We start from the raw sequence: 19,865 nt of genomic DNA on the forward strand, positions 1-19,865 counted from the left end.
GTTAGAGTTATTTGGGAAGAGAGAACATGAATTGAGGAAATGTCCCCACCAGACTGTGCTATGGGCAAGCCCATGGGCATTTCCGCAATGGGCTGGTGGGACCCCTGAGTGGCTGATCCCAGATGGTAAAAGAATCAGGTTGAACAAGTCATGAAGAGCAAACCAAGAAGCAGTGTTCCTCCATGGCCTCTACATTAGTTCCAGCTGCACATTGCTGCCTGACTTCCCTGAGTGATGGCGTGTGACCTGAGAATTAATTGTAAAGATGAAATAAACCCTTTCATCTCCAAGTTTCAAGCTGCGCTAAAACATCATGGCAATAGGAAAACAACTAACACAGTCCTACAATTTTTTCCTTTTTTTTTTTTACATGCAAATGGATGGAACTAGAAAACACTATCCTGAGTGAGGTAACCCAGACCTCCAAAAATGAATATGGTATGTACTCACTCATACGTGGATACTAGCCACAAACAAAGTACATTGAGCCTATAGTTCATGATCCTAGAGAAGATAAGTAATAAGGTGAACCCAAAGAAAAACATATATAAACCCACCTGGGAATTGGAAACAGACAAGATCGCCTGACAAAATTTGGAAGCATGGGGGCAGGGGAGTAAAAGGAAGGGGAGAAGGGGAGGGTTGAGGAGAACTTGAGGGAATGGGATAGTTGAGATGGAGGAAGAGCAGATATGAGAGCAAGGAAAGAGATATCCTGATTGAGGGAGCCATTATGGGGTTATCAAGAAACCTGGTTTTAGAAAAATTCCCAGGAATCCACAGGATGACCCCAGCTAAGACCCTAAGCAATAGAGAAGAGGGTGGCCTTGCCCTGCAGTCAGACTGATGACTATCTTAAATATCACCATAGAACCTTCATCCAATAACAGATGGAAACAGGGGCAGAGACCCACATCGGAGCACTGGACTGAGCTCCCAAAGTCCAGTTGAAGAGTGGAAGGAGTGAGAGTATGAGCAAGGAAGTCAAGACCATGAGGGGTTCACCCACTGAAACAGTTTGCCTGAGCTAATGGGAGCTCACCAACTCCAATTGGACTGGGAGTGAACGAGCATGGGATCAAACTAGTCCCTGTGAATGTGGTTGACAGTTGGGGCAGACTGAGGGGCCACTGGTAGTGGCACTGGGATTTGTCTCTACTGCATGTACTGACTTTTGGGGATCCTATTCTTTTTGGACGTATACCTTGCTCAATCTGGATGTAGTGGGGGAGGGCCTTGGACTTTCAACAGGGCAGGGTGCCTTGCCCTCTCTTGGGATTGGAGGGGATAGGATGGGAGGGTGTGTGGAGGGAGTGGGAGGAGAGGGAGTGGGAATTTGGATTGGTATTTTTTAAAACAATAAAATAATTAATAATAATAATAATAATAATAAAGCAACCATTTGTTCTGATGAACACACAACACAGGCTAGCCTCTGTAGAAACAACTATTTCCTGCTCCCTCTCTTATCAGCACGAGTTGGACTGAAGAAGCCACTTCCAAGATGGCTCCTTTCATGACAGTAGTTAGTGCTGTTTGTTTTCTGGGATTGCTGGACGTGTATCTTGTTTTATTTACATGCAGATCTCTTTATGACTGCTGAGGCTTCCTCAAAGCATGACAGCTAGTTCCCAAGAAGTGTGTCAAGAGGCAGAGGGTAAAAGCTGGTAGTTGCCTTGGGCCAAGAAATCAGCGTAACATTTCTTTCTCCACTGTCAACCAAATAGATTTAAAGAAAAAGAATACACTCAGACTCAGGGTGTAGAGTGTGGCTTATTAGAGGACGTATCAGATTTGTGGCCATCCTTATTCTACCACAGTAGACTACTGTGGACTCACCACCCAACTTCACCAACTTCACCATCTCCATCAACTTTACTTACATCCGCTTCTGAAAAGTGGCCATTTTTTTTTTTGTTCCTGAGGATGTCAGGTCTACCTTGAGCCTGAATCAAGGCTTCCTTTAGTCCTTCACCAAGTTCTGTATGTGATGTTCTGTCAGCTCCACTTGTTTCTTGCCTGCCAAGTGGGCTTCCAAGAGCTGGGGCTCCTGAGCTCCCAGCTATCCACTGCACACCACCTGAACATTCAGATTTCCACTTCTGCTGGCTCCTGTAACTTCTTATTGTCCTGAGCTGGGTTGATGATACCCAGCTCCACCTGACGTCCCAATCACTCCTGCAAGCCTGGCGTCACGTGGACTAGATGGAATATGAAGTTACTCTGAACATCCCAACCACCCATCTCCCCTCCACCCTCAGCTACCCTGGCCTCCATTACCTTCCTTCATGGATTTAGAGGGTTATAGAATCTTAGAATATTGGAGCAGGGATGTGGGTGGTGGCATGTGCCTGTAATCCTAACATTTAGAACACAGAGGTAGGAGCATCACAAGTTTGAAGCCAGACTGAGCTACATAGTAAATTCCAAGCTAGCTTGGGCTATAAAGTGAGACTCTGTCTCAAAACACAAACAGGCAAACAAGCACACCCCCCCCCTCAAAAAAAAAAACAAATGCAATTCACAGTTGAACAAACAAAAACAACACAATTCTAGAGTTAGAAAGGGCAGAATGCTGCCTCAGGCTTTATAGAAACCACATGTTCTTCCCTCTCTTTCCTCCTTGATGCCTCTGAATTCTGGGAACAGCTTTCTCTTCATATTGGGAAAATGACTTTCCTATTTTCCCACTCGGAACCCACTTCTTCTGAAAGAGGAGTAATAAGAGGAAGTAAAACTAAGTTCAAACTCCAGAAAATGGCTTGCAGGTAAAACTGGGTGTGGCATAATAGGAAAGAAATAAGTCCCCGTGTTCCTCCAAGATGAGAAGAAAAACAAACTTATTTCCAAACAATCTGCGCGCACTCACAGTTCCTGTGCTCTTTGTGTTCACTGCCGAGCGGCGCTGACAACTTAATAAGGGCACAACAGCCTCGCCGCTTTCCCTCCACCTGGAGAAAGCCAGCATGCTTCAGAGATAGGGATAATGAATGTGTAGGATGGTGTCTTCCACGGCCAAATCCAGCAATCTGAGCAAGCAGCACAATGCTTGCTTGAGAGGTGCATCATGGGTAAGATGGTAGGAAGCTTGGCAAACAAGATGATCAGTCTTTGGGCAGATGGAGTTCTTTTAACCTCACCCTTTAGCTATGTAGTCCTGAGCAGAGTTCAGTGGTAAGAGGATGTCCTTTGTTTATGGAGAAGAGCATCTGATTTTGTGTGCATGTGTATGTGTATGTGCACATGTATGCATGAGCATGTGTGTGCAGAGGTGAATGACAAGTGTCTCTTCTTACACACACACACACACACACACACACACACACACACATCTCCACCTTATTCTTTGAGACAAAGTTTCTCACTGAAGCTGGAGTTCATTGGGTTAGCAAGAATAGACAACTAGCCATCCCCAGCAATCCCCCTGCCTTTTCTTCCCCAGTCCTAGGATTACAGATTTCGGCCACCATGCCTGTTTTTTCCTGTGGATGCCGTGGATCTGCATTCAGGTTCTCATGATGGTAAGGCAAGCATTTACCAACTGAATCTTGCCTCCAGTCCCTTAATGTGATTATTAAAAATAAGGCCTAGAATACCTGTGCACTGTAGATTTCAGTGCCTTGCTACCCAGCACAGCCTACTTTAGACCTGTAGTATCTGTCTCCAGTATAATCCAAATACCGTGAGCAGATTGTGTAATCTCCACCTCCCCAGCGCTTAGAGTATAAGCACATGCTGCCACACCTGGGTTCTTTGTTTGTTGGTTGTTTGGGGTTTTGACAAGGCTTCTGAAGACTGAAATCAGGTCCCCACCTTTGCAAGGAAGCACTTTCCTGGGCCAGCTGTTTGCCCAGTCCTAGTCTTACTATTTTGTATCTTAAACACTTCATCCTGTCTATGGCCATATACTCCTGAGCGCACTCTATCTTGTCTTATAGCAGAAGCCAAGAAGGCTCGGGTCCAGTTAATACTTAGCTAGGAAACATTTCATTCTATTTCAAACTTTGGCCTTAGGGATCAAAGTTCTCTAGAAGAGCCTCCTCTGCACGTCCCATGCTGGTTTCTTTGTTATTTTTATGCTATAGACTCAGAAGCAAAGCCCTTCCATGCTGGGGAGGAACACTGGATACCTATCCCTTTCCCGGCTTGTCTTTGAAGCCTGTGTCATGTTACCGTCCGTTCTGTTATATATATTGTGCAGCTGTTCAGGTCGTGAAAGTGGGAAAGGTCACTCATATAAATAGGATCTCTCACCAAACAGGAGCGTGCGACGGCCCTCTGCCCACAGTGGCCGTCCCCATCACAGGCATGGAATTTCAGAGTTGCTCTCTCTTGTTAGGCATTCCAAGTAGGGAGCTCAGGAGGGATTACGGAGACAGACAGAGGTAGAGAAAATTCTGGAAAGGCAATTCCTTTGCTAGGTCATGTCCTTAGATGGGTTTGGTGTTTTCATGGTCCAAGTCCTTAGACATGACTCAGAAAAAAGAAATAGATCTCAATGAGTACATGCGGCACCCAGGCAGGTCTCCCAATGTGATGAACTTGCTTTAGTAGTGCAGGCAAACGCAACTCAAGGTAGTAATTTAATCACATTTAAGACTTAATACCCTTAAGACATGGAGTATCTCAATTTAATTTAATTAAATACTGAATTTAATTTCTTTAATTAATAAATCAATTTTATTTGCTTATTTTTGTGTGTGAGACAGTATTTCTCTATATAGTCTTGGCTGTCCTGGGACTCACTCTGTTGCTGCACGAATAATAAAAACCCAGAGACAGGGATTGGGGTTCAACCTGAAGATCAGAAATGCTAAACAGTGGCCGGGTGGTGGTGGTGCACACCTTTAATCCCAGCACTCGGGAGGCAGAGGCAGGCGGATCTCTGTGAGTTCGAGGCCAGCCTGGTCTACAAGAGCTAGTTCCAGGACAGGAACCAAAAGCTACGGAGAAACCCTGTCTCGAAAAATCCAAAAAAAAAAAAAAAAAAAAGCAGTTAGCCACTGGCTCTTACTTCTACCTCAGACCGAAAATGTGCTATCCTGCTTCTGCAAATCCTCAGATTGAGATGGAGCATGAAATCCGTCTCCTCCTGTCTTATATTCCTGTCTACTACTGCCCAACGTCTATGGTGAACTAGTGTGGTCACTGGGGTTAAAGTTAAAGGTGTGTGTAACCATTGCCCAGCCTCTATGGCTGACTAGTGTGGCTGCTTTGTGTTCTGGTCTTCAGGCAAGCTTTGTTTATTAAAATACAAAGGAAACATCTCTACACTCTGTAGATCAGCTTGGCCTTGAACTCAGAGATCTAGCTGTCTCTGCCTCCTGAATGCAGGTATTTACCACCACGGCTGGGTAGAGGGGCCTGAATTTACTTATTAGCAGGTTGGTTAAATAAAGGTAAGATTTACATTAATTTCACCTGTGTTCATACTGCATCTATTTTAGAAATCCGCGATACTTTTTTTTAAATCCCACTTGATAATACATCTTACATTTAATGTCTGGATGGCAGTAGTTAACTCCTTTATCTCCGAGGTTCTGAAGCAGGGATGTGCTCAGTGGAAAGTCTAGCATGTTTGACTATGTGATGACCTAGAACATTCAGCTGTCTGAAAACTACTGAATGAACCCGTGCTCTGCCACCAGCTCAGGACTCAATACTTGGGTCTTGGTTATTTTTTATCACTACATTTTCAGATGTTTAGGACTAAGAGAAGAAAGACAGAAGCAGTGTGGGGAAAAGGGAGTGAAATTCCAAAGGGCTCAGATATTTGCTAAATGAACTCTTACAGGCAACAGCTCAGGATACACACACTGCAGGTATCAGTAAACTCTCTGCTGCGGTGATGAAATGCCACAGCTAAAAGCAACGAGAGAACGGGTTAGTTCTGACATCTTCTTCCAGAGTACTAGAGTGTACCACAGCAAGCGAGGAGGGAGGCATGGCAACAGTCACAGAGAGAGTGACAGCAGGCAGGCCTGGTGGCAGGAGCAGGAAGCTGGCAGATCACATTTTTGCCCACACACAGGAAGTGGGGGGGGGGGATGAGAGAGAAAGAAAGAATAGGAAGCTGGTTAAGGCTACAAAACCTCAAAGCCCATCCCAGTGACATGCTTCCTCCAGGAAGGATTTATCTTCTAAAGGTTTCATAAGCAGTACCACCCACCAAGTGTTCTAATACATGAGCCTCTGGGGAAAATTCCACATCAAAACTACCACATTGTGAAAGGCTAAATGATGAAATCATGTGAAATCTGGTCAGACAGTAAGAAGGTAGTAGTGTTAAGACCCAAACAGATGTGAGAACCACGGGCACCCAATGGGAGAATAGTATCAAAATTGCTGCACCCCAAGGGCACTCAGCCAAGCAAGAGTAGGCTGAGGTCTGAACAGTTCCGTATTGCTGTAGGGAGAGATGCCAAAACCAGATGTCTCCCCTGCAATGAAGAGTGACATCAATGATGAAGTCAAAGAGTGAGGTCATATGTTGAAGCCCTAATGGTGTGTATCGCTTTTCTCATCGTTGTGACAAACCACCTCTAGGAAGGAAGGGTTTATTCAGACCTTGCAGGAACCATCCATCATGGTGGGAAGGCGCTACTGCAGGAGCATGATGGAACTGGGCTCACTGCAGTCAAGAAGCAGGAAGAGGTGGATATTTGTGCTCAGAGAGCATTCTCCTTTTTAATTCAGTTTCAAACCTAGCCCATAGGACAGCACTGTCCACGTTCAGAGTTCCATGACTGACCCTTTGGAGCGCTTGCAAATCAATTTGCTGTTACTTGAATGGTTGAAACAGAAACAGTTGACTTTAAGGGACCCCTCACAGCCAATGCTTCCAGAAAAAGCAGAGTTCCTGTCAGGAGGAACACCAGAAAATCCCCACGATGAATGGGAGGGCATGAAGAGATCTTGAAATATGTATGCATATTGAAATTATCAGAGACGCATTAAGTCAAACACTGTGTGGTTCCACTTGGATGAGGGACTTACAGTAGGAAAAAGTGATGAGCAGAAAGTGGAACAAGATTACCAGGACCTAGGGAAGAGAGCAAAGAAGAGAAACAGTTGTTTTATAGGTGCGATGGCTCATTCTGACTGCCAACTATAACAGATTAAGGCAAGCCTATCACATATACTGAGAAGGGATCAGAGGAAGGTCCTGATGTCAAACTGGCCTCCACATGTCCCTGGATTGGTGAGTGCATCCACACACACTCGCACACACATGCATACAGCACACACTAGAGAAAAAAAAAAGAAGAAAGAAACAAAGATGAGAAAAATAAATGGAGGGAAAAAAGAAATATGAAGAAAAAAGGTAAAAAGCCGGGTGGTGGTGGTGCACGCCTTTAATTCCAGCACTCGGAAAGCAGAGGCAGGCGGATCTCTGTGAGTTCGAGGTCAGCCTGGTCTAGAAGAGCTAGTTCCAGGGCAGGAACCAAAAAACTACGGAGAAACCCTGTCTTGAAAATAAAAAAAAAGAAAGAAAGAAAAGAAAAAAAAAAAGAAAAAAAGGTAAAAAAAAATAAACATTCAAAAGACAGGCTTCAAGTTCAAGTTAGTCATGGTGGCACATGTCTGCCGTCTCAGTACTGAGGAGTCGGAGGCAGGAGGTTCATTGTGTTTGAGGCCAGTCTGAGCTATATGATGAGATTCAGCATTTTTTTTTTAATGAGAGCAACCAGTCGGGATGGATTTTGAACTACAATGTAGAGAAATTATTGAGTGCAGACAAAGAGACAAAGACAGACGCTGAAGCCATGAGGAGACTTCAGAGCGGGAGGATCAGGTCTGCCCTGGCTAGACAGATGGCAAAGAGCGGAGCGAAAGGAGACAGTGTCACTGGAAGAGGTCAGAAGCACAAGACAGTACAACATAACAACAAGAAAATCACCAACCCATTGCGGTAAAAGCGCACAGCAGTGAAAGCGTGTCTTTAGCCCTAGAAAAACAAAAGGGTCTTTTGTTTCGATCACCCAGTGTTACATAATAACTGAAAAAATACTAAAATAATAATGGTCTATTTTTAAAACACAGTTCTGTCGGTTGGTTGGGCATGCTTCAGATTACACGAGAGACCCATAGACAGCCCTACGCCAGGCATAGGAAGCTTCTGTAAGAGTCTCCGAAGCTGATCTTTCTGACTCACGTGGCATAACCAGCCCTGTTTTCAGTCTCCTGGGTTCTTAGTAAGAAACTTCCGGCTACAACCTGATTTAATCTTTATCTCCTGGCTGTCGTTACCTGGGGAACATTTTTTTGCTGTCTAGAGAAACTAAGCATGTAAGCCAGCCGTCTGTACTGTAATAGAATACACGAGCTAATGAAGTCAGGCAGGAGAGGGTTGTTTCCACTCCTGGGTTGAGAGGTGTGTGGCTGGAACTCAGACCCATTGCTTTTGGGTAACTGGTGAACACCTGGCAAAGTAAAACTGCTTGCCCCGTGACTAAGAAGCAAAAGGGGGGGGGGGCTCTGGGTCTCACAGTTCCCTAGGGAGCCCACTCTCAAATGGCCTAAGAGTCTCCCAATGGCGTCACCCTGGGACCAGGCCTTTCCATATATGGGCCATGGTGGACACTCATCCAGAACATAGCTCTGAGAGCAAGAAATAATTTCATTTTATGACTGAGTAGATCCTAAGCACGCACGTTAGAGCTCACTCCCAAGCCAGGCAATTTCTTCTAGCTCATCTCTCTGGTTGTCAACTGTGTATCTCCTCGTGTTCTGCTAACAAAGGCCAAAGGATGCTTTCACTATTATCGATGTGTAGCATGATTAATAAAAGCCCAGAGACAGAAATTGGGGTTCAACCTGAAGGTCAGAAAAGCCAGCCACTGGCTCTTACCTCTACCTTAGTCTGAAATGGCGACCCTGCCTCCAAGAATTTCAAAATGAGACTGTGTGTGAGAGCTGTCCCCTCACGTCTTATATTCCTCTCTAGGGCTACGCTTAAAGGTGTGTGCCACTACCACTGGTTTCTTTGGCAAAATAGCGTGGCTTCTGGCATTAAAGGTGTGTGTCACCACTGCATGGTCTGTAAAGCTGATCAGTTCCGCTGTTTTACTCTCTGATCTTCAGGCAAGCTTAATTTATTAAAATACAAATAAAATATCACTACATGGACATACACAGCTAAAGTGTCCCTAAACCAGGTACCTTTCTCTTTCTCTTTTCATCCTTGAAATTACTACAAACAAACCATTGTTGTCAATTTATTATTGTCTGGTTAATTTTGTCAACAATCTCCAAGTTCATGCATTGAAATTCCAACCCACAGTGGAATGGTATCAGGAGGTAGTGACCTTTGGGAAAAGTTTAGGTCATGAGAGTGAAGCCCTTATGAATGAGATCAATGCCTTTCTGAAAGAGAAGACTCCAAACCCCTCACCCCATTGACTGTGTGAGTGTCTGTGAGAAGATCTTGGAAGAGGAAGCAGTTCTCAGTCAACACAGATGCTGTCAGCACCAAGACCTAGGTCTTCCCAGCTTCCTAAACATGAAAACCACTTGCCTTTCATTTACACACGATCTAGTTAGTAACATTTTGTTATAGTGACCCTCAAAAACTAAGACACAATGGTTGCAACCTATGAAAACATGACTACACTTTTAATAGTTTCCGATTCAAACGCTTTCCTTCCGCTTATTGCTCTTGCAGGGAATCTGGGGTTCAATTCCCAGCCCCCACATGGTGGTTTACAGTCACTGGTATCTCCAATTCCAGGGGCTCCAACACCCTTTTCTAGTTCCCTTGGAAATCCGGCATTCACTTGGTACATATGCACACAAGCAGGCAAAACACTCAGACACATAAAAATAAAATGAATCTTTGAGAAAAGAGAAAAGCTATAAATAACCAATGATACAAAAGAAAATTAGTTCCTAGGATGGATGCTGCCATTATTTTTCCAATCAAAAGAGGGTAATGTAAGTTTGTTCTGAAATGTTTGTGACTACAGCCTAATAGCTGATGGGGGAATAGACCTCATTCCTATTAGCAGTATTTCTTTCTCATCTGCCAGAAGCCGGCACACAGCCTCGCTGGGTCTTGAGCACAGTGAGCCTTCCCGGGAAGGTAGAACCTGGAAGGAGCAGGGTAGTGACATCATCCCACGTTGCTCCAGTGTTGCCCCTCAGACCTTGGCTGTGCACTGTGCTCCTGTATTAGTAGCTTGGTTCACCATAATGAAATACTAGACTGGATTTATTTCCTTGCTGTTATGGATGCTGAGTGTTTGTAATCTCCAGCTTGGGGCGGGATGGGAGGGGGGTTCCAGACCCCGCCCTCAGCACACCAAGCAGCTGCTCCCTGGACCTGCCTCATTCCAGACTCCGCCCCCGAGAAAGCCCACCATCAGTGGATCCTCCAGAGATCCAGGGTGGGGGCAGGCCTACTAGCTATTTAAGACCTGTCAGGTGCTCTCTTGTGTTCTGTCTCCTTCCTTCCTGAGATCCACCTGGGAGTGCTCTGCTTTGCATTGCCCTGCTTATTAAATTTGGATTTATTAATTCGGTTTGATTTGGCTTATTGCATCTGTGGCGGGGCGGGGGGGCAGCAACTGGGAATCCAATACCTAACACTGGGAAGTCCAGTCTTGAGATTCTGGCAAATTACATTTCTGCTGGGACCTCTCTGCCTGGCTCATAGATAGCTACCTTCTTACATTCATGGTAATCCCTTTATAATGCGTCTGCCCTACAGGGTAAGTGCCACAGTGATGCCTTCATTTAGCCTTTGTTACATCCTAAAAGCCCCGTCTCCAAACACAATCACCTTGAGGATTCAACATATGGATGGGTGTGTGTCTGTGTATCTCTGTGTGTGCTATTAAGTCAGTGACATTCCTTCCCCACCCCCAACAGGACTCTCCTCCTCAGCGCTGGGTCCCGGCCAGATCTCTGTTGATAACTGGTACCTGAGAGGACCCAGATACATGAATATTCACTGCGCTTCATGACAGCCCATATGGCTCACACAGCCTTGCCAGGGCTGGGCTGAATTCATTAGCTGGAATCAAAGGAGGGCGAGCATAGAACGCTGCTTCCTGCTAGCCTCTAGCCGCTGTAAAATCACATACCGATGACTACAATGCCAGCCAGCACCTGACAACATTGGGAAGGCTGTTTTCCCATGTGTGCCTTTTTAGTTTTGTGAAAGCGTTTCCTCCAAGGGCAGAAACATTTAATGAATCTGCTTTTAAAAATGAAATAAAGAGCGTTGAGCGTGGGGGCTCAAGCCTTTTATCCTAGCACTCGGGAGGCAGAGGTAGACAGATTCATAATGGACCATCCTGCTATGTTCTAACAGATATTGTGATTTCAGTGAAGGATGTGTTCACCTCAAAGAGAATTAAATGCTCTCCAAAGTGCCAAGCACCATGCTTGGTGCAGAAGAAGCATTCAGAAATGCCAGTTCCTGTATCTATGGTGGGTATCTCAGGTGACCCTGAGGCAGGCTGTGTGAGAGAGAGAGGAAGGGAGAGGAGAGAGCCAGGAGAGTAAACAGTTGACAAAAACGGCCTGATAACCAAAATGGCTGGATTATATAAGGAAGAGCAGCTGGAGAAAGGGCAGCCCTGGGCAGGAGAGGTTTAGAGTAGGAGGCAGGGTATGCCAGACATACCTTGTAACAAGTAGGAACTGAGGGATGCTGGGAGAACCTGGGGGACTAGTCCATTTTGATATGTTGAGTAGGCTTCTCAGTTAGCCATTCGTCCTGGCTTTGAGACCTCTCACTAGGAAGGCTGGAGCAGCATCTTCAACATGATCTTGATCAATGGGAGTCAGCTGGATGGGTTCTTGCTTTGAAAGTCCATCTCAAGACACCTGAGTCTTGAACCTTGAGAGGTCAGAGCTGAGTAGACCATGTCTATCTTTAAATGTGCCCTTCTTGTATGAAATTATATTGATTTGTTGTTGTGGAATATTACTTTAACTATGTAAAGATGAAAGATGTGTTGCATTTGCTTATATTGAGGACTATTACTTTAACTATGTAAAGGTATGTTACATTTAACTATGTAAACGTGTGTTACATTTATGTCACCTTGCCTGCCTAAAGTGCCTGATTGGTCTAATAAAAAGTTCAATGGTCAATAGCTAGGCAGTAGAGGGATAGGTAGGATTGGTTTGCAGAGAGAATAAGTGGGGAGAAGGAATCTAGGAGAGAGAGAGAGAGAGAGAGAGAGAGAGAGAGAGAGAGAGAGAGAGGAGAAACAGAGGGAGATGCTCGGAGACAATCAGTCAGATAGCTGCCAGGCTGCCAGACACTGAGGAAATAGGAAAAATAGGACATACAAAAATGAAAGAAAGGTAAAAACCCTGAGGCAAAATGTAGATAAAAGAAACAGGTTAATATAAGTTATAAGAGCTAGCAGGACAAATATAAGGTAAGGCCAACATTTATAACTGATAATAAGTCTCCATGTCTTGATTTGGGAGATAGCTGGCAGTCCAAGAAGTCTGCTACAATTTGTTTGAAGGATTTATTTTTTAGTCATGGTGGTGGTGGTGATGGTGGTGGTAGTAGTGTGTGTGTGTATTGGGAGATGTCCATGTCAGTGCAGGTCCCTGCGGAAACAGAAAGAGGTGTTGAATCTCCTGAATATTAATTTGTGTCCTTTGCAAGAAGTAAATCCTCTTAACCAATGAACAGTCTCTCCAGGCCCATAAACATTTGTTTTTTTTTTAAATCTTCTTTAAAATTGTCAGAATGGGTATGGTGGCCCACACGTACAATCTCAGCGTCCATGAGGCTAAAACAGGATTCCTGTGAGTTTAGGTCCAACATGAGTTACACAAACAAATAACCCAAAACTTGGCAATATTTTGGGAAAGAGTGGCGCCATCTTTCCTTAACTGGTTCAGTCAAGTTACTGTTCTTTAAAGTTTTAGTGGAGATGAGCTATATTTAGGGAAGTGGGCTTCAGAATATTCAGGAATGAGAAAGTGAAGGGCAGAGATACAAAGCATAGGGTGAGGGAAGAAGGTGGACGGGAAAAAGTAAGTTTATGGGCTGCCCAGAGAGACCCAGACCGTGTTAGTGTCTTGCAACTACTGAACCACATTCCACAACTTCTATGGCTTAACTGTGTGGGCACTCTGCTTCCCTCAGAGCTGGAAAGCCATTGGGCTATAGCAGGCCTAAGGAGGGAAAGAGCTAAACTCTCCAGGTCTGCATCTGCTGGTGTGCCAACTGTGGTCGCTTTATGGGCATTGCAGCAAGCCCAGCAGAGCATGGGACTTTTCCATGAGCCAGGTTGTGTGCTTCTGTGCGCTGTGCCAAGTGCATTCCTTCTATGTAAATGTCTGGTCCACACAAGGATGTCCTCTGAGGGCTTTCATCTCACTCATATCTTTCAGGGCCTTTTAAGGTGGTGACACTTGGCAACTCCATCAAAGATGTTTCTCCTCTTGATATCAAAAGCGTGAACTCTGACGCAGCCCTGAAATTCCTTGAGACAAATGGTTCATGCATTTCAGTTGGATGGTGCATTAATCATGGTTAGATTTTTTCCCCCTCTTTGAACATGATAAAAGATTAATTCAAATTAGTTTATGCACATAAAGGGATTCAATAGGACCTCAGTTTCTTATATAAGGAGAACTTGACTGGACAGACAGACAACAAACAGGGCCAAGATCTAGTAGGTCTCCCCCAGGAAAAGCTGCCGGGAGAGGCTCCACTGTTTGAGAAAAGGTTTTTTTCTCCATGTCCCTCTTCTTGTACCTCATTTACACCACAGACAGCTCCAAATATTCCTTCCTCTTTTGGTGCAACCAGGACAGACCCAGTTTGCTCTCTCTTTCATTGCAAAGTATTAAGTGGCACCAGCAGAAATGTCCCCCGCAGGCTCACGTAGTAGAGAACTTAGTCTCCAGCAGGTGGTGCTGTCTGGGGAGATTATAGAACCTTTAGAAGGCAGATGGAAGGTATTGTGGGGGCATGTTCTTGCCTTGAGGTGTTATACCCTAGTCTGGTCTGCTGTACTCTCAGCACAGATAAAGAGTGACCAGCCAGCTTCCTGCTCAACCACCATGCTTTCCTCATCACGATGCACTATCCCTATGGAACTTGAAGCCAAATTAAGCTGCTTCTTTTTTAAGCTGGTTTTGTCAGGGTATTTTTTAAAATCCCAGAAATAGAGTTGAAAATAACACCTAGAAATGGCCAATGGCTATGCTGGGTTCATCTTGGGTGAGGGGCTCACTCCTGGATTCAAGGATCATCTTGCACTGCTATCTAGAGTTGCCTCCTTGAATAGGAATTCAAGGTATGCTAAAATCCCTGATCCTAAAACTAAGTCATCCCTTCATTTATATCACACAAATATTGGTGATTTTTGCTACACACGTGTCTCTTTTTTAAGTGTCTCTTTTTTAAGAAATCGATGCTTTAGCCGGGCGGTGGTGGCGCACGCCTTTAATCCCAGCACTCGGGAGGCAGAGGCAGGCGGATCTCTGTGAGTTCGAGACCAGCCTGGTCTACAAGAGCTAGTTCCAGGACAGGCTCCAAAACCACAGAGAAACCCTGTCTCGAAAAACCAAAAAAAAAAAAGAAATCGATGCTTTGAGTGTATTGCTTGCTTCTTTGGACAGAATGTCTCTGCAACTAGTTGAAATGTCCATCGCTGCATGAAGACTTCCACTCTGTGTTTACTAAGATGGGGGCCAGATACACTGCTTAATATCCCGTGTTGCTAGTGTGTAAGCCATATTTGGCATTCGAGAGAATCTATTGACCCAATAAATACTATTTAAATATATTGTGCCCACCATGAGAATCAGTCTGTTTTGAACTCTTCCCATTAAGTGACATTTCTTATTGTTGTCATCAAGCACTTGAAAGAAGCAACTTAAAGAAAGAAGGGTCTATTTTGACTCACACTGGAGGATGCAGCCCAACTATGGAACAGGCATGGCGGTAGGAACAACCTGAGGCTGTGGGAGCGTCTTGTTGGGACTTTTTTCTTCTTTATCTTCCTCGAATAGGAATCAGGCATGTGGCAGGAAGTGGAACCAGGCTATAAACCTCAGGGGAATATTTCTTACATTGACTCTAAGCCTCACCACCTGCTGATGAGGACCAAGCAGCCTGGTTTATAGTGCCACAAACAAGACCTGGAAGTGGGCAGACCTGGAACCAAAGTGTGTTGCTGAGTATGAGAGTCGATGCTTCTTGAAAAAAATTGTGTCACCCAGAATGAGGTCTGTAAAGTGCTTGGAACCCCTCCAACCCCCCAGTGTGAAAAGGAACTTAAGCATACACTCTACCTCCGCTCTGCTAGTCACTGGAATGTAGGCTAGTGTGGCGGACCCCAGCTTTCCTTGTGCTGTTGTTGGGATGTGAATCTGAGGTCCGTTTAGTTGGCTGGGATGTGTTTTTATGTCCTGAAGGATCATCTGTGTCATATATCCGAAGGGGAGGAGTTTGCCTCAAGCAGGATGCTGCTCTCCCTTTTTAAGCCATGGCTAGTTCCTTTTGATTTTCTCCTTTCATATTTAATTATGCAGTCAATCCGAGAACCCCATTTTCCTTGGAGGATGGTTCTTAGGAAGTGTATTCAACTATGAACCCCACATACAATAAGGGGCATGATTTTTTGGAGTGAGAAGGTTGGCTTGTCCTCCCTATGGCTGGATTGGCCCCTAGAGGCCCCTCAAGAAAAAAAAAAAACATGGGTAATTAGAAAGAGTGTCATGGAAACACTCAGACATTGAATTCACAAGCTAATCTGCTGCAAATGTTAAGTGCCTTATTTTTGCTGAGACAAGATCAGAGACCTACGAGCCTCTAGGCCACACCAGTGGGAGGGTGAGCCATTACCGCCATTTCTCCTCATCCATTACCACCTAGTTTTTTTCAGACTTAGTATTTCTTCCTTCCAGGAGTAGAGGGAAACCAAATCAAATCAAACAAAGCCAACCAAACCAACAATGACAGGAACCAAGATCACAAGTACAGCTCCTTGGCCTTCTCCAGCCCTCGATGCCAAGCTTGCTATCAAAGTCACTTAGTTGTCACCATTCATGCCAGCAAGAAAATCACACTTGGCAGGGACCGTGATCAGCAGGCAGTGAGCACTGTGCACTCCTGGGCATGTGAGACTCTTTGATGGTCAAGCTTTCCAGGAATGCTGAAGGATGGCCATTCCCAGTTGCCTCCATAAATTCTGATCTGATTTCTGGGGAAGTTGAACAAATGCTATGGATAGCAATTCCTCCCTGAGTGACACTTCTTAGCTCTTTATGTCCCCGCTGAATACTGCACATCAAGATACCAAGGAGTCTGCCACCAAGTCCAGGGCCAGGTGTGACCCTGTTTTTGTTGTAAGAGTCAGTATGCTTACCATTTCATCTTGTCTCACATAACGTTTAGATCCCTTAATCTATAAAAATAAATCTAATTACTTGAGGCTACTGTGCATCTGCGTGTTTATATGTGGATGGTGAGAGTCATAGTTAATTATTTTCTTTAATCGGATAAACAGGAACTAAATGTCTATAAGGGGAAGCCTGCGAAGTCCTTTGAAAACCTACCAATTTGAGTGAGGTAACCCAGACCCAGGAAGACAATTATCATATGTACTCACTCATAAGTGGTTTTTAAACATAGAGCAAGGAAACCCAGCCTACAAATCACAATACCAGAGAACCTAGACAATAATGAGGACCTTAAGAGAGATATACATGGATCTAATCTACATGGGAAGTAGAAAAAGACAAGATCTCCTGAGTAACTTGGGAGCATGGGGACCATGGGAGAGGGTTGAAGGGGAAGGGAGATGCAGCAAAGGGAGCAGAGAAAAATGTAGAGCTCAGTAAAATAAAATAAAAAAAGAAAACCTACTGTTTCTTTGAAAACTGGGAGGAAATACCATAGGATCCAACAAAACAACACAGTAGGCTTATTTTGATTCTAATGACAGGACATGGAATAATAGTTATATATAGTATTCAAGTGCACCTCACTTTATATCTTTATGAGAAAAAGACTTCTTTTGCCTTCATTATATATTTTCCCCTCTTTTATTTTGAAAAAAATAATTTTCAAAAGGAAAGAAGAAGAAAGATAAGAAAAACATTCCCATTTGTTTCTTACCCAGATTGTGAAAGAATCGTTATTTTTGTCACAGAGGAGACTTGAATCTATCTAAAGAGACACTGCAGGGCCATGCACGTGGCAAAGTCAGTAGTTTATGAAGCTGTGTGGGTATGAACAGGTAGACATGGCGTAGATGTCTCAGGGGAGGGCAGGATGAAGAACTGTTCTCACTTGTTCTGAGAAGTGTATTAGTTGTTTTCCTGTTGATGTGTCAAAGCACCATGACCAAAACCAACTCAAGGAAGAGAGAAGTTATATTGACATAGGTCCCCCAGAGAGCATCCACAATGATAGGGAGGCCTGGCAGCGAGTGGTAGGAACAGGAAGCATCTTCAACCTTGAACGTGAAGCACAGATAGTGAACTGGAAGTGGGGCAAGGCTAGAAACTCTCAAAGCCTACCCCAGTGATATAGTTCCGCCTCTTAAAGGTTCCACAACCTTTCCAAAGAGGACTACCACCAGGCGTCCAGGTGTTCAGACACACGAGCCTGTTGGAAACATTTCATATCTGGAGCATATATCTCCTTTTGAAGATTAGTTCCCTGAGTAGAGAACCCACCTTGTAGCCTTGTAGGTTAGTAGTGGCTAAAGACTTAGAGATCTTTATGAATTCACCTTACAGATCTCTCTCTCTCTCTCTCTCTCTCTCTCTCTCTCTCTCTCTCGTGTGTGTGTATGCATGTATGTGGGTATGTATGTATATTTGAGATAGAGTCTTGCAGCAATGGATTAGTACTGACAACATAGGCCAGGGTGGCCTTGAATTTATAGCAATCCTCCAGCCTCAAGTTCCTGAATTCTGGGATTACTGGGATTACAGATGTGTGCTTCCACATCTGTGTGTTTTTAACAAGACTTTTTTTTTTATTTCCTTTAGTTTTTTCTGTAAACCAATCTGGCCTCAAAGTTATTATGTAGACAAGGGTGATCCTCCTGTCTTCACCTCCCAATTCCTAGGATCACAGGCAAGCATGATGACACCAATTTTATTATTATAGCCAATAAAGATATGTGTATGTGGCCCGGGGAGAAGCTCAGTGGTTAAAAGCATGTACTGCCCTTGTAGAGGACCTAGTTCAGTTCCCAGCATCTGGAAGAGGTGTCTACAACCTCCAGCTCCCTGGGATCCAGCTTCTGACTTCCACAGGCATGAACACTCAGGTGCATGTTCCCACATACAAATATAAACATACATGTAGTTAAAAAAATTAAATAAGATAAAAAATGTGAAAGTTTTACATGTAGAGATGTATCTTTATAGGTGTGCCTGCTTGCACACTCTTTTAACCTTTGTTGGGCACACTTCCTCATTTCCCCACCATCTGCTGTGAGGAGCCAGAGGTCAGGGGTCATGTGTGTGGGACGTGGACTTCAGTCTGTCCAACACTCAGCTCCTTAGTTTAGGGCCTGAGAGAACTGCCTTATCCCTTGGCATCCTCAGGTGAGTCTTCAAAGACTGCTGCCCCACTATACCTCGAGAGACTCTGATTTAATTGGTATCTAGAACATTCTGGGTTTGGGGAATTGTAAAGGTTCCTCAGATGATTCTAATTTGCAGTCAGACTTAGCAACTACTGATTTCAGGAATCAATTCTGCATGTGCAGGGAAGCTGGTGACATTTTTCTGAGACATTGTGAGGGTGGTTTAGGGAGGAATGTGACACAGGAGCTCCGGGGAGTTGCTTGTGACCATGTGGCCTGGTGTGCTGACAAAATGCTAGCCACCATGATAGAAGTCAAAGAATGCATATGAGGACATGAGAAAGTCCTAGAGCCTAACATCTCTATCATTAGGTTCCAAACCATCTCATGTTATGTGTGTGTGTGTGTGTGTGTGTGTGTGTGTGTGAGAGAGAGAGAGAGAGAGAGAGAGAGAGAGAGAGAGAGAGAGAGAGAGAGTGCTATATATGAGAACAAAGCTGAAGCTGTCTCTACAGAGGCCACAGTCCATTCTTTGGCAAGGGAACACTGCCAATATTGTTTGCTCACGCAGCAAACCACGCCATAGCCAACCAACCAGGCAGCAAACACTTGCTGAGATAAATGAAGACAGCACTGTAGCAGAACACTTATAGTTCACTATTAGCTTATTATTAAAAAGTAATTTAAAATTGCTAGAGAGAAGGCTCAGCAGCTAAGAGTACTTACTGCTCTTGCAGAGGACCCGGGTTCAGTGTGGCTGCTCACAACCTCTTAACTTTAGTTCCAGGGGACCTGATGGCCTCTCCAGCCTCTGTAGGCACGGCATGCACTTATACTACACACAGATACACATAAATTTAAAACAATAACTCTTTAAAAAAGTTATTAAGCTATAACTTACATAGCTAGTTAGCCCAAGTCCTCTTCTATATTGCAGACTGAAATTACAATGAGAGCAGGGCTGGCTCCTTTAGGAGTTCTTTTCATCAGAATGAATGGAAATTGTTTTACACATATGAATGCCACCCCTCAGAATGAGGTGATCGGTGAACCTTATGACTATTTAATATTCTTGTATGTATGTGCGTATGTTATAACTGTAATTATAACTGTAAAATGTATTTCATAGTTATGGATGGTAGCAGCCCCGTCATTCCGTGTGCGGTACTGTTATGTACAGATGTGCTATGTAGCATGAATAGCAGTATACTGTGTTGCACGACTCCAGAACGAGCCTGTGGTTCCTGTGACACATCAAGCACTTCCTTTTCTTCTTAGTTAATTGTAGCAGATAAAATAAGAGCTTATTATTTCCTTCAGCCCCTGTGCTTT

This window comes from Microtus oregoni, unplaced genomic scaffold (genome assembly GCF_018167655.1).
Source record: "Microtus oregoni isolate MIOR12 unplaced genomic scaffold, Mior012 000042F_ref0000377, whole genome shotgun sequence".
In the NCBI taxonomy this organism is placed as follows: Eukaryota; Metazoa; Chordata; class Mammalia; order Rodentia; family Cricetidae; genus Microtus; species Microtus oregoni.